The sequence below is a fragment of the Crocodylus porosus genome, unplaced genomic scaffold (genome assembly GCF_001723895.1).
Source record: "Crocodylus porosus isolate Cpor-Errol unplaced genomic scaffold, CroPor_comp1, whole genome shotgun sequence".
NCBI lineage: Eukaryota > Metazoa > Chordata > Crocodylia > Crocodylidae > Crocodylus > Crocodylus porosus.
In genome coordinates this window covers 38,829,056-38,838,621 of record NW_017728943.1, presented here as the reverse complement: position 1 = coordinate 38,838,621, position 9,566 = coordinate 38,829,056, and the positions used below count along the sequence as shown (strand labels likewise).

General features: G+C 47.6%; 1 long non-coding RNA gene across 1 annotated transcript; it reads left to right on the top strand.

Moving 5' to 3' along the window:
* The first annotated feature begins 5,062 nt into the window (after nucleotides 1-5,062).
* Nucleotides 5,063-8,754, top strand: LOC109319181. The gene is made up of 2 exons (XR_002103398.1): nucleotides 5,063-5,147; nucleotides 7,893-8,754. It is a non-coding gene; the product is annotated as an uncharacterized LOC109319181 (long non-coding RNA).
* The last annotated feature ends 812 nt before the right edge of the window (nucleotides 8,755-9,566 follow it).

Genomic DNA, 9,566 nt, shown 5'->3' with positions numbered 1-9,566 from the left:
ACCTAGTCATCCCTTGGGGCGCTCTGGTGAACAAACGTTCCCCCAGATCCTGGTGGTCACCCCTGATAAACTTATAGGTGGCCATCAGATCAGATTAACCACACATATGAAGCAGAAAGGATCAGCCAAGCATAGCTGAAAAGAGTGTTGAAAAAAGGAACAGGGGAGAGGGAAGCCAGAAGGAAGCCAGGAGAGAAGACAAAGAGGTTAGTAATTTGAAGATCGCAAAAGTAATGGTAGGAGATTGGAAAATAAGAGACACTAAAAAAGACCACATGGTGCTCATTGAATTAGGAGTCAGATAGGCAGGCATCAAAATGAAGGGAAAAGAAGGCGGAGCGGGGGGGAGGGCAGTACAGCAGATAAGAATCTACTTAGGGAAAGATATTGGAGTGGATTTCAAAGGAACAGACATTATAGGAGGGCAAATGAGAAACGGGGTAGGGGTTGACTAGACAGGAGGGTTAAAACAACTGGGAAAGTTAGGACTATGAGAAAGGCAAGTACCTGGGAGAGTGCCTGGTGTAGGGAACTCAAAATGGAGAAAAGATTGAGGGGAGAAAAATGTTGTAATCCAAGTGATCTTCTTAGAGAAGGGTAATTAGAGAAAGGTTGGAGGGAGCTGGAACAAAAGGGAAGGGAAATGAAACTAGCCTGGAGGCGAGCAGGTATAAAGGACCAGGACATGGACAAACAGGTTAGGTCACCTGCCTAATTAGGGAGGGTCCAGAGGCTGGGACAAGGATCAAAGAAGCCAAAGTCAGAAGCCAAGTTCCAAAGCTGAAGTCAGCGTTGCAGAGCTGACACCAGGGGTTGGCGAATGGTTCCAAGGAAGCCAGAAGCAGAGCACAGCAATCTGTTGCCCACACAGCTTGCTGCTGCCTGCTGCGGGCTTATAAAGGTATGTGTGCACTGGGGCATAGGTTGTAGCCGTGTTGGTCTAAGGACATAAGCAGACAAGTTTCTTTGGGTAACTCTGATATGTTTTATTAGACCAACTCAAATAGCTGGAAAAATTCTTCTTTGTAAGCTTCCAGGTATAGATTCAAAGATGTTTGGATCAGAAGGGACTTTAGCAGATCATCAAGTCTGACCCCCTGCTCTGGGCAGGAAAGAGTGCTGGGGTCAGACAACCCCATCCAGTTGCATGTCTAGCCTCCTCTTAAAGACCTCCAAGCTAGGGGAGAGCACCACCTCCCTTGGAACCCATTCCAGATTTTGGTAACCCTTACCGTAAAGAAGTTCTTCATGATGTTTAATCTAAATCTGCCCTCCATCAGCTTGTGGCTGTTGTTCCTGTTACTCCAAGGTGTGCCCTGGTAAACAAAGCATCTTCTATTCCATGCTGTCCCCCACAATGAATTTGTAGGCGACCACAAGATCATGTCTCAGCCTTCTCTTAAGGAGGCTGAAGAGATCCAGGGCCCTCAATCTCTCCTTGTAGTGCAGACCCCTAACCATATGAATGGCCCTCCTCTGAAACCTCTCAAGGTTGTCCAAATCCCTCTTGAAGTGTGGCATCCAAAACTGGATGCAATACTGCAACTACACCTGACCAGTGCCATATGGAGGGGAAGTATCACCTCCCTGGACCTGTTTGTCAAGCACCTGCTAATGCGTGATAAAGTGCAGTTAGCTTTATTGATTACGTCATCACATTGACGACTCATGTTCATCTTGGAGTCAACAGTGACTCCAAGATCCCTTTCCACTGCTGTGCTGCTGAGAAGGTCCTCCCCCAGCCTGTAAGCGAGCTGGTGATTCCTTCTCCCTAGGTGCAGCACCTTGCATTTGTCCTCATTGAATTGCATCCTATTCTGTTCTGCCCACTTTTCCAACCTGTCCAGATCCACTTGGATTTGTTCTCTACCCTCTGGTGTGTTATCTTCACCCCATAACTTGGTATCATCTGCAAATTTGGACAGAGTGCTCTCCACACCCTCATCCAAGTCACTGATGAAGACATTGAATAGCACCGGTCCAAAGACCGAGCCTTATGGGACTCCACTGCCCACATCCACCACCACTCTCTGCGTGCGACCCCAAGCCAATTTACCACCCACCTGACTGTGTAATCATCTTTGTCACAGTCACTCAATTTATCTATGAGAATATAATCAGATACCGTATCAAAGACCTTCTTGAAATCCAAGTAGATGACATCCACCTTGATTTCTGCGTCTAAGCATTTTGTGACCTGGTCATAAAAAGAAACAAGTTTAGTTGGGCAGGATCTACCTACTATGAATCAGTGCTGGTTGCCCTTTAGCATTGCTTTCCCTGGTGGACTCCAACAAATGTGATCCTTACTAATTTTTCAAAGGTTTTCCCAAAGATAGAGGTGAGGCTAACTGGTTTATAGTTACCTGGATCCTCCTTCCTCCCCTTCTTGAAAATAGAGACCACATTGGCCCTTTCCCAGTCCTCTGGGACCTGACCTGAGCACCATGCATGCTTAAACAATGATGCCAGTGGTTCTGCTAGGACATTGCCCAGCTCCTTCAGTATCCTTGCATGAAGATCATCCTGGCCTGCTGACTTAAACACATCCAGCCCCTCCAAGTGTCTCTTCACTAAGTTGGTGCTAACAGTTGGTGGACTGGTTTCCCCTTTATACTGGTCTATCATCCGATTGGGAGATTTGTCCTGATCTGAGTTCAGGAATACAGAGGCAAGAAACTCATTGAAGAGCTCAGCTTTTTCCCCCTGTCTGTCACTAATTGCCCTAGTTTGTTTTGTGGGGGTCCTATGCTACCTCATACCTTCTTTTTGCTCCCTGTATACCCAGACTTTTTGTTGTTTTTAATTTTTGTTGCCAGTCTAAGTTCCATTTCTGCTTTGGCTTTTCTGACTGCCTCCCTGCAAGTGCAGGCCAAGTAGATATACTCCACCTTGACAGTTACCTTTCATCAGACTGAGGAAGCATCTGCAGTTGGTGTGCACTCTTCCTGGATTAAAAGAATAGTAAAGAAGCCAGAGGCTGGTGTGCATGCAAGAAAGCTAGTCAGTTTTACATTTACATCTTCACTGACTGCCTTTCGTGCATGTATATCAGCCTCTGGCTTCTTTACTATTCATTCCATCCAGGAAGAGCACACACCAACTGCAGATCCTTCCTCAGCCTGACAAAAAGTATTTATACCTAAAAGCTTGCAAAGAAGAATTTTTACAACTATTTGAGTTGGTCTAATAAAAGATATCAGATTTACCCAATGAACCTTGTCTTTCTGTTTGTGCTGGGCCCTTACCTATAACCCTGAGGAGTCAGCAATCTAGATGGAGCCTGTGGCTGACACCTCCCCAGCTGGGCCTGGGCTTATTACAGCAGGAAGGCACAGAAGATAGCAGAAAGCGGAGAGGACTGCTACGAAGGCTGTACCAAGATTTGGAGAGGGCCCCAGAGGAAAGACAAATGAGACGAAGTACAAGACGGAGATTCTGAGAGTGCACTGATGCCCCATTTTTCAGGTGAGGCATAATCCTTCTGGTCCCCTCACAAACCAGGTCTCTCTTTGTCTCTCTCAGCTTCTCTACTTGACCCATCTGCCATGCGTTGGTGTTAATTCAGTGTGTAGGTCACTGGGAGAGGAGGCTTGCTCAGAGGTGGCAGTACCTCTCAAAGCTGGTTCTCTTCTGGGTCTCCTTGTATGTGGCCTCCCATGGCTTCCTGACAGCTAGCCTGCCCCTAGGCTTGCTATCAATCTTCTTTGGGCTCATTCCAAACCACTCCACTCCACCTGGTGTCTGCTGTGCCCTTCTCAGCATGGGTCTTCCCTTTGGCTCTTTTTGGTCCTTTGAAAAAGCTTTTACTACCGCAACCTTCCTCCCAGCCTACTTCATCTTAATCCAGTTTCTTTCCATTCTGACCTTTCTCTAGGCCTTCTCATAACATCTGGATCTGGGGGCTCATGCAGGAGCTAAGCTGCTGAGGCACTTCTACACGTTACCACTGTGGCTCTTCCCATATACCACTTTCTTATAGGCCTCCCCCCACCATTTTTCCCTTCCTTCTTTGTTATGGGAACCAAAGGGGACTCTGTTATATATCCCACTCCTGTTCTTCCTGTTTGGGAGGGAGGTGGAGCTATGTTTGTTTTTCCTACTATCTGCCTCTTCTTTCTTCCTTGAAAAAAAGCTTTGTTCACATACAATTTTCCAGGCTGGTATTCTATCAAAAAGTGGTATGGTTGTAGACTTAGGTACCAATGTATCAGTCTGGAATTGTCAGTTTTCATTTACTGCAATCATTTCAGAGAAGTGTGGTCTGTGATTACTGTAAAATGACCTTCTCAGAGGTAATGTTGTAGTATTTTGATAGCCCATTAAATGGCCAAGCACTCCTTCTCAATTGTGGAATAAGCTTTCCCATTATTGTATATTGCCTTCTCACATATACCACAGGGTGCTCAGGGTTTCCTTCTTTCGACGATAAGATTGATGGCTTCCTTTTTTCTATGGCCAGGTTGGAGGTATTTTTTGTGTAACATGAATAGCTTTTTGAAGTCTGGTGCCTTCATTACTGTCTCACTATGTATTTCCTTCACCCTTCAGAAGACATGTTCAAACGCAGCCATCCACTCCACTTTTGTAAGCACTGTTGTTCTCAAAAAGCCTGATTGCAGGGCTGTAATCTCTGAAAATCTTGGCACAAAACATATCCATTAACTGGCTAACCCAAAGAACACTGTTACTTGCTTTTCTGTGTCGGGGCCAAAGCATTTTTGGGGAGCCTGGAAGCAGTATACTGAGCACTATATCTGCCCCCTCCTCACTTAAACCCGAAGATAACATGTCCCCTTCTTCCCTATGAGATATTTTACTGTGTTTGCTTATGGGGCACTTGTATATGTGCTGGGGGTTTAGTTCTCCCTAAATTAAAACAGTGGGTTTTTAATTGTGTCTATTAAAAACCCACCGTTTCAATTTAGGGACTTCCAACAGGGTGTGCTCTGTTACTTAGAGGCATGGGCAGCAGCATGGCAGCCTGTAGCTGGTGGCAATCTCCAGTTAGGCACAACTGCCTTACTGGGAACAGGGCCTGGCTGTTCCCTATAAAAGTAGGTCCCTGACCAGCAAAGCCAGCAGTCTGTTGCCAGCAGCCAGGAGAACACCACCAAGCTGGAGCTGCTGCTCATGACACCTTGGAGGTAAGAGCAGGAGCTATGGGGATGACTGGAGGCTCCTGGGGCATGTCCTAAAACTACACCCTGCTGCGGCTGGATGGCGTGGTGAGATTGCTGGTGGCAGGGCAGTCTCCAGAAAATGCTACACCTGGGGCCTCCCCAGTGAAGGGTAAGTATGGGGCACCAGAAAGCCTCAACCCCTGTTGCCTTGCGGGTGACCCCATGGAGGGGGAAGGCTAGGGGAGCACACTCCAAGGACAAAGCAAGGGCCCAGACTCACTGCAAGTTCTGAGGCTGCACATAGGAGCTGGGTATGAGGCTCCAGGGGGATGGGGCCCTGAGCCTATGAGTGAAGCTCCTGGGACAAGGGGATAAAGGTTTGTGAGCCCAGTGTAGGGCAGGAGATAAGGCCCAGTGCCCTAGTAGAGCAGGGGAGTGGGGTTCGGAGCCCAGAGTTGGGATGGAGCTTGGAGCCCTGATGGGGTAAGTGCTGGGAGCCTTGAGTGAAGAACAAGGGAGAGCCTGGTGAGAAGGCACTGGGACGACCATCTCCAGTGCAGACTGGGAGCCCTGTGTAAGACTCTAGACCTCGGGTCCCAGTGTGCGACGCCGGCAGAATATGGATGCCATCTGCGAGGCATGGGACACGATACAGGAGTGGTCGGAGCCGTGTGTTTCAGCCTTTGGCATTAGAGCAAGTAAATGGGCAGCCTCCTGCCTTGTTAAGATCTATGAATTATTATCATCAAGGCGTAGCAGAAGAGGTAGCCAGGTGGTTTGCCCAGAGACAAGTGGGTGGGCCTATGTTTAGACCGGTTCGGGACGCCCACTTGTTACAGGGGCCTGATTCTTGCAATGGTTTTCCTGGAGCCTGTCTGCCTCTCCCATGGGGCTGGGGGGGGGGGGGGGGGGAGGGGTGTTGCCAGAGGGCCCTGAACTGCAGGGGGCCCCAGTCCTTCCCTCGGCAGCAGCAGCACCCCCTGGGTGGCACTTGCTCACTAGCACCCTGCTGGGGTGGCCCTGGGGGTGCCACCACAATGGAGGGAAGCACCAGTCCGCCCTGCAGTTCAGGGGCTGTACAACCAGGCAGCAGCTCATGGGGGTAGGCTCCACTGAGGAAAAAAAAAAGAAAAAAAGCAGTGAAGGGCCTAATATATATATTTTTTCCTCCCAGAGCCTGCCCACGTCTCCTGCAGCCAGGAGCCAACTGGTCCCTGAGCTGTGGGGCCCTGGGTGCTTCCCTCCGCAGTGGTGGTGCCCCTTGGGATCACCTGGGCAGGGTGCCAGCAGGCAGGTATCACGCAGAGTGTGCTACCACCACAGAGGGAAGGACCAGGGGCCCCCGCACCTTGGGTCACTTGACCCATCAGCAGCTTGCCCCCGGACACAGGAGATGTAGGCAGGCTCCACCGAAGAGAAAAGGAAAAAAGTGGGCCCCTTGCCCTTTTTTTCATTTTCCCCTTGGCGGAGCCTGCCCACACGAGCTGCTGCTGGGTCACACAGCATCTGGGAGCGGGGGATCCTGGTGCTTCCCTCCATGGTGGTGGCACTCCCCCAGGGCTACCCAGGTGGGATGTTAGCAGGCGAGTGCTACCCCAGTTCACAGGCCGCACCCAGCCTGATTCAGCAGTGCATGGGGCACTGGAAGCCTGGGCCTGCTCAGGGAAGCTCAGGCTTGGTGGGTTGCCAGTGCCCTGTGCACTGTTTCCTCTGCCTGCCACATGGGACCACCGCCCACTTACCTCTTCTGCCATGCCTTGATGATAATGATTGATAGACTTTAACGAAGCTGGGTGGTTTGTCCCTTGGGCAGTGCAGAAGGGCAGCTGGGCATGCTGGCGGCCAGAGAAGGTGGTGGGGATGGTATACAGGACGCTGGAAGCCTGCTAAGCCCAAGCTTCCCCAAGCATGCCTGGGCTTCCAGCGCCTCATACACCATTGCAGTTTATGTAGCAAACTAAATTACATCAGATGTGTTTTACTTTGCTATGTAAAAAAGGCAGTTAAATCGAAATACGCTGCCGCATGTGTACACTGTGATAAGATTTAATTGCAATATGCTGCAGCACATGTACACTGTTATGCTATTAAATTGCTAAAAAGGGCAACTAAACCACTAAAAGGGGCAATTTAGTTACATGTACAAGGGTCCTTTGTCACGTGTACAAATGCCCACGGAGCCTGCATCCTTCTGCAGCAAGAGCTCTGCTTGGCTCCCCTCTGCTCCTGGAGCACTTCTGCCCCTTGCTGCTGTGGCCCTTCCCTTAACCCTGTTACAGGTGGGGTCTCCTAGTCTGCATTGTCCCTCTCAAAGGGCCTTCCTCCTTTTCCCTTTCCTTCTAATAGGGACAAAATGGAGCCTGTTACAGAGATGAGGTGAGGATTTGTGAGTGGTAAAAGGTAGGCCTGAGAAAGCTTGTGTTTCTAGAAGCAGAGATAGAAGGGGAAGTGGCAAGGAAGTATGCAGAAGAGTAAAAGTAGTCAGTGAAGGTAAGGTCAGAAGGTCCTTGTGGGAGTTCTGATGGGAGGCAAAAGCAGAGCAGGAAAGAGATTGCTGTTTGGAGATGCCTCAATGCTCTGTAGTGAGAAGCAGCCTACTGAGACACAGAGGGGAAATTCCCATTATCAGTGCAAGATTCAGTGCTGCAGGAGTTACAAAAGCATGGCCTGGCACATCTGGAGGGGCATGGAAATTGCCAAAAGAGCAGATGTTGGTGAGTGTGTTGACAAGGAGTGATGAGTGTACACTGCCTTCATAATGCCTTTCAGCTGTCTGCCACTGTCACAGCGTTTCGGAGTGAGCAAAGCAAACTGGTGTAACAGGAAGAAAGCAAAATATGGAGCACAGATGGTAAATGGAGAAGCACGTCACATCTCTAGAGGCACAACGTACAAACGAAATGTAAAGATGTGGAAGCTGAAAACAAATTTTGACAATGTGATCCTAATGTAAGTGGCTACTACTATGGACCATGGAAAAGTCAGCAGCTGAAGGTCAAGAAGAAACTGTAAGGAAGCCTAAATGGGAAAGAAATGGGGACATATCAGAAGCAACTGACAGAACTGAGCTGTATCCAGCCTTTTACTTCAACAGGTGCATAAAGTTAGGCACCTGCGTATGTACCTTGCTAGAACAAGAACCAAAAAATATGAGAATTCTTCAGATATGCACTGAAAACTTTTTTCCACATTTTCTCCAAGATAAAATCCTTACTCAGACACAAGTCTGCAGGAGCTAAAGACTATAAGCATACTGTCAGAAGCACCCAGCACCCTGTCAGCATGGGGCCTTATATACAGAAATCTCTCTGGGGTCTATGGAATCTCAGGACATCTTACATCAAACAAAACTGTGGCATTAATTAGAGATGCCCAAAGGTATATTTTCTTTTAACTCTTTTTTGAAGGTAGGCTGCAAACAGGCTTGAATATTTTACAAGAGTCCATTCTGATTGAACAAGAGAATCGGGGATATATTACTGAGGTTATATATGGACAATTAGCATTAGAATTAAAGTGGAAATAATCTCAACCAAACTATTGTCTTTGTCTAAGGGAAAGTGTTTAATAGAAGGATAATTTATACTGGAAGTTGTTAAATAAAAAGCACCAGGTGGAATTTTTAAAGTGATCAGCTGTGCAGATTTACTGGACCACATGCATCATAATAATATAAGTAACTCCCATATACTGGATCATACCATAGATCCATCTTGGCCTGTATCCTTGGTCACACAGTGGCAGAGAATAGATGCTGAAAGGGAGACTGAACAGGGTGGCCATTTATAGACATTACATTTTTCTAGGTTTAATCTAGACTACAGGTATTACTATATACACATAGATGTCTGTAGTCTGAATTAAAATTTGCTCTAATTTGAAGACTAGGGCAGTCCAAACAAGGCAATTTGAACTGTAGTTAATTAACATATATACATGGCAAGTATCTAGGGCTTGCTGTTGCTCATGCCCACCACCAGGTGTAGCAAGTGAGCACAGTTTTCTCACTGATGGTGAATGGCAGGCAGTAGTAGGTTGGCGAAGCATGGTTTCCCTTTGACAAAGCCATTTTGATTCCTCCCCAGCAAGTCACGTTCATTCATGTGCTGAACAATTCTTCTTCTTATTATTATTACTTATTATCCCTTGTGGAATAACGTATTATTATTATCCCTTACGGAATGTCTCCAAAGTCAAATTAAGTCAGTGTAGTTATACCCAGGGTGAATTTGACCCATTCTGTCTCTCCAGAGGTATCTAACATAGCTTACCCCTGCAGTTTCATCTTATTTGTAGATTCAGTATAACCCTTGCCCAGAACAATAAGACAATGCAGAGTGGCAAGAATCCAAACAAAAGAAAACATTAATAAAATATTCCTGCTGCTTCCAGATGATTTTTTGCCGGGCCTTTCAAGGTCCAGTACTTGTGTCCTTGAAATAC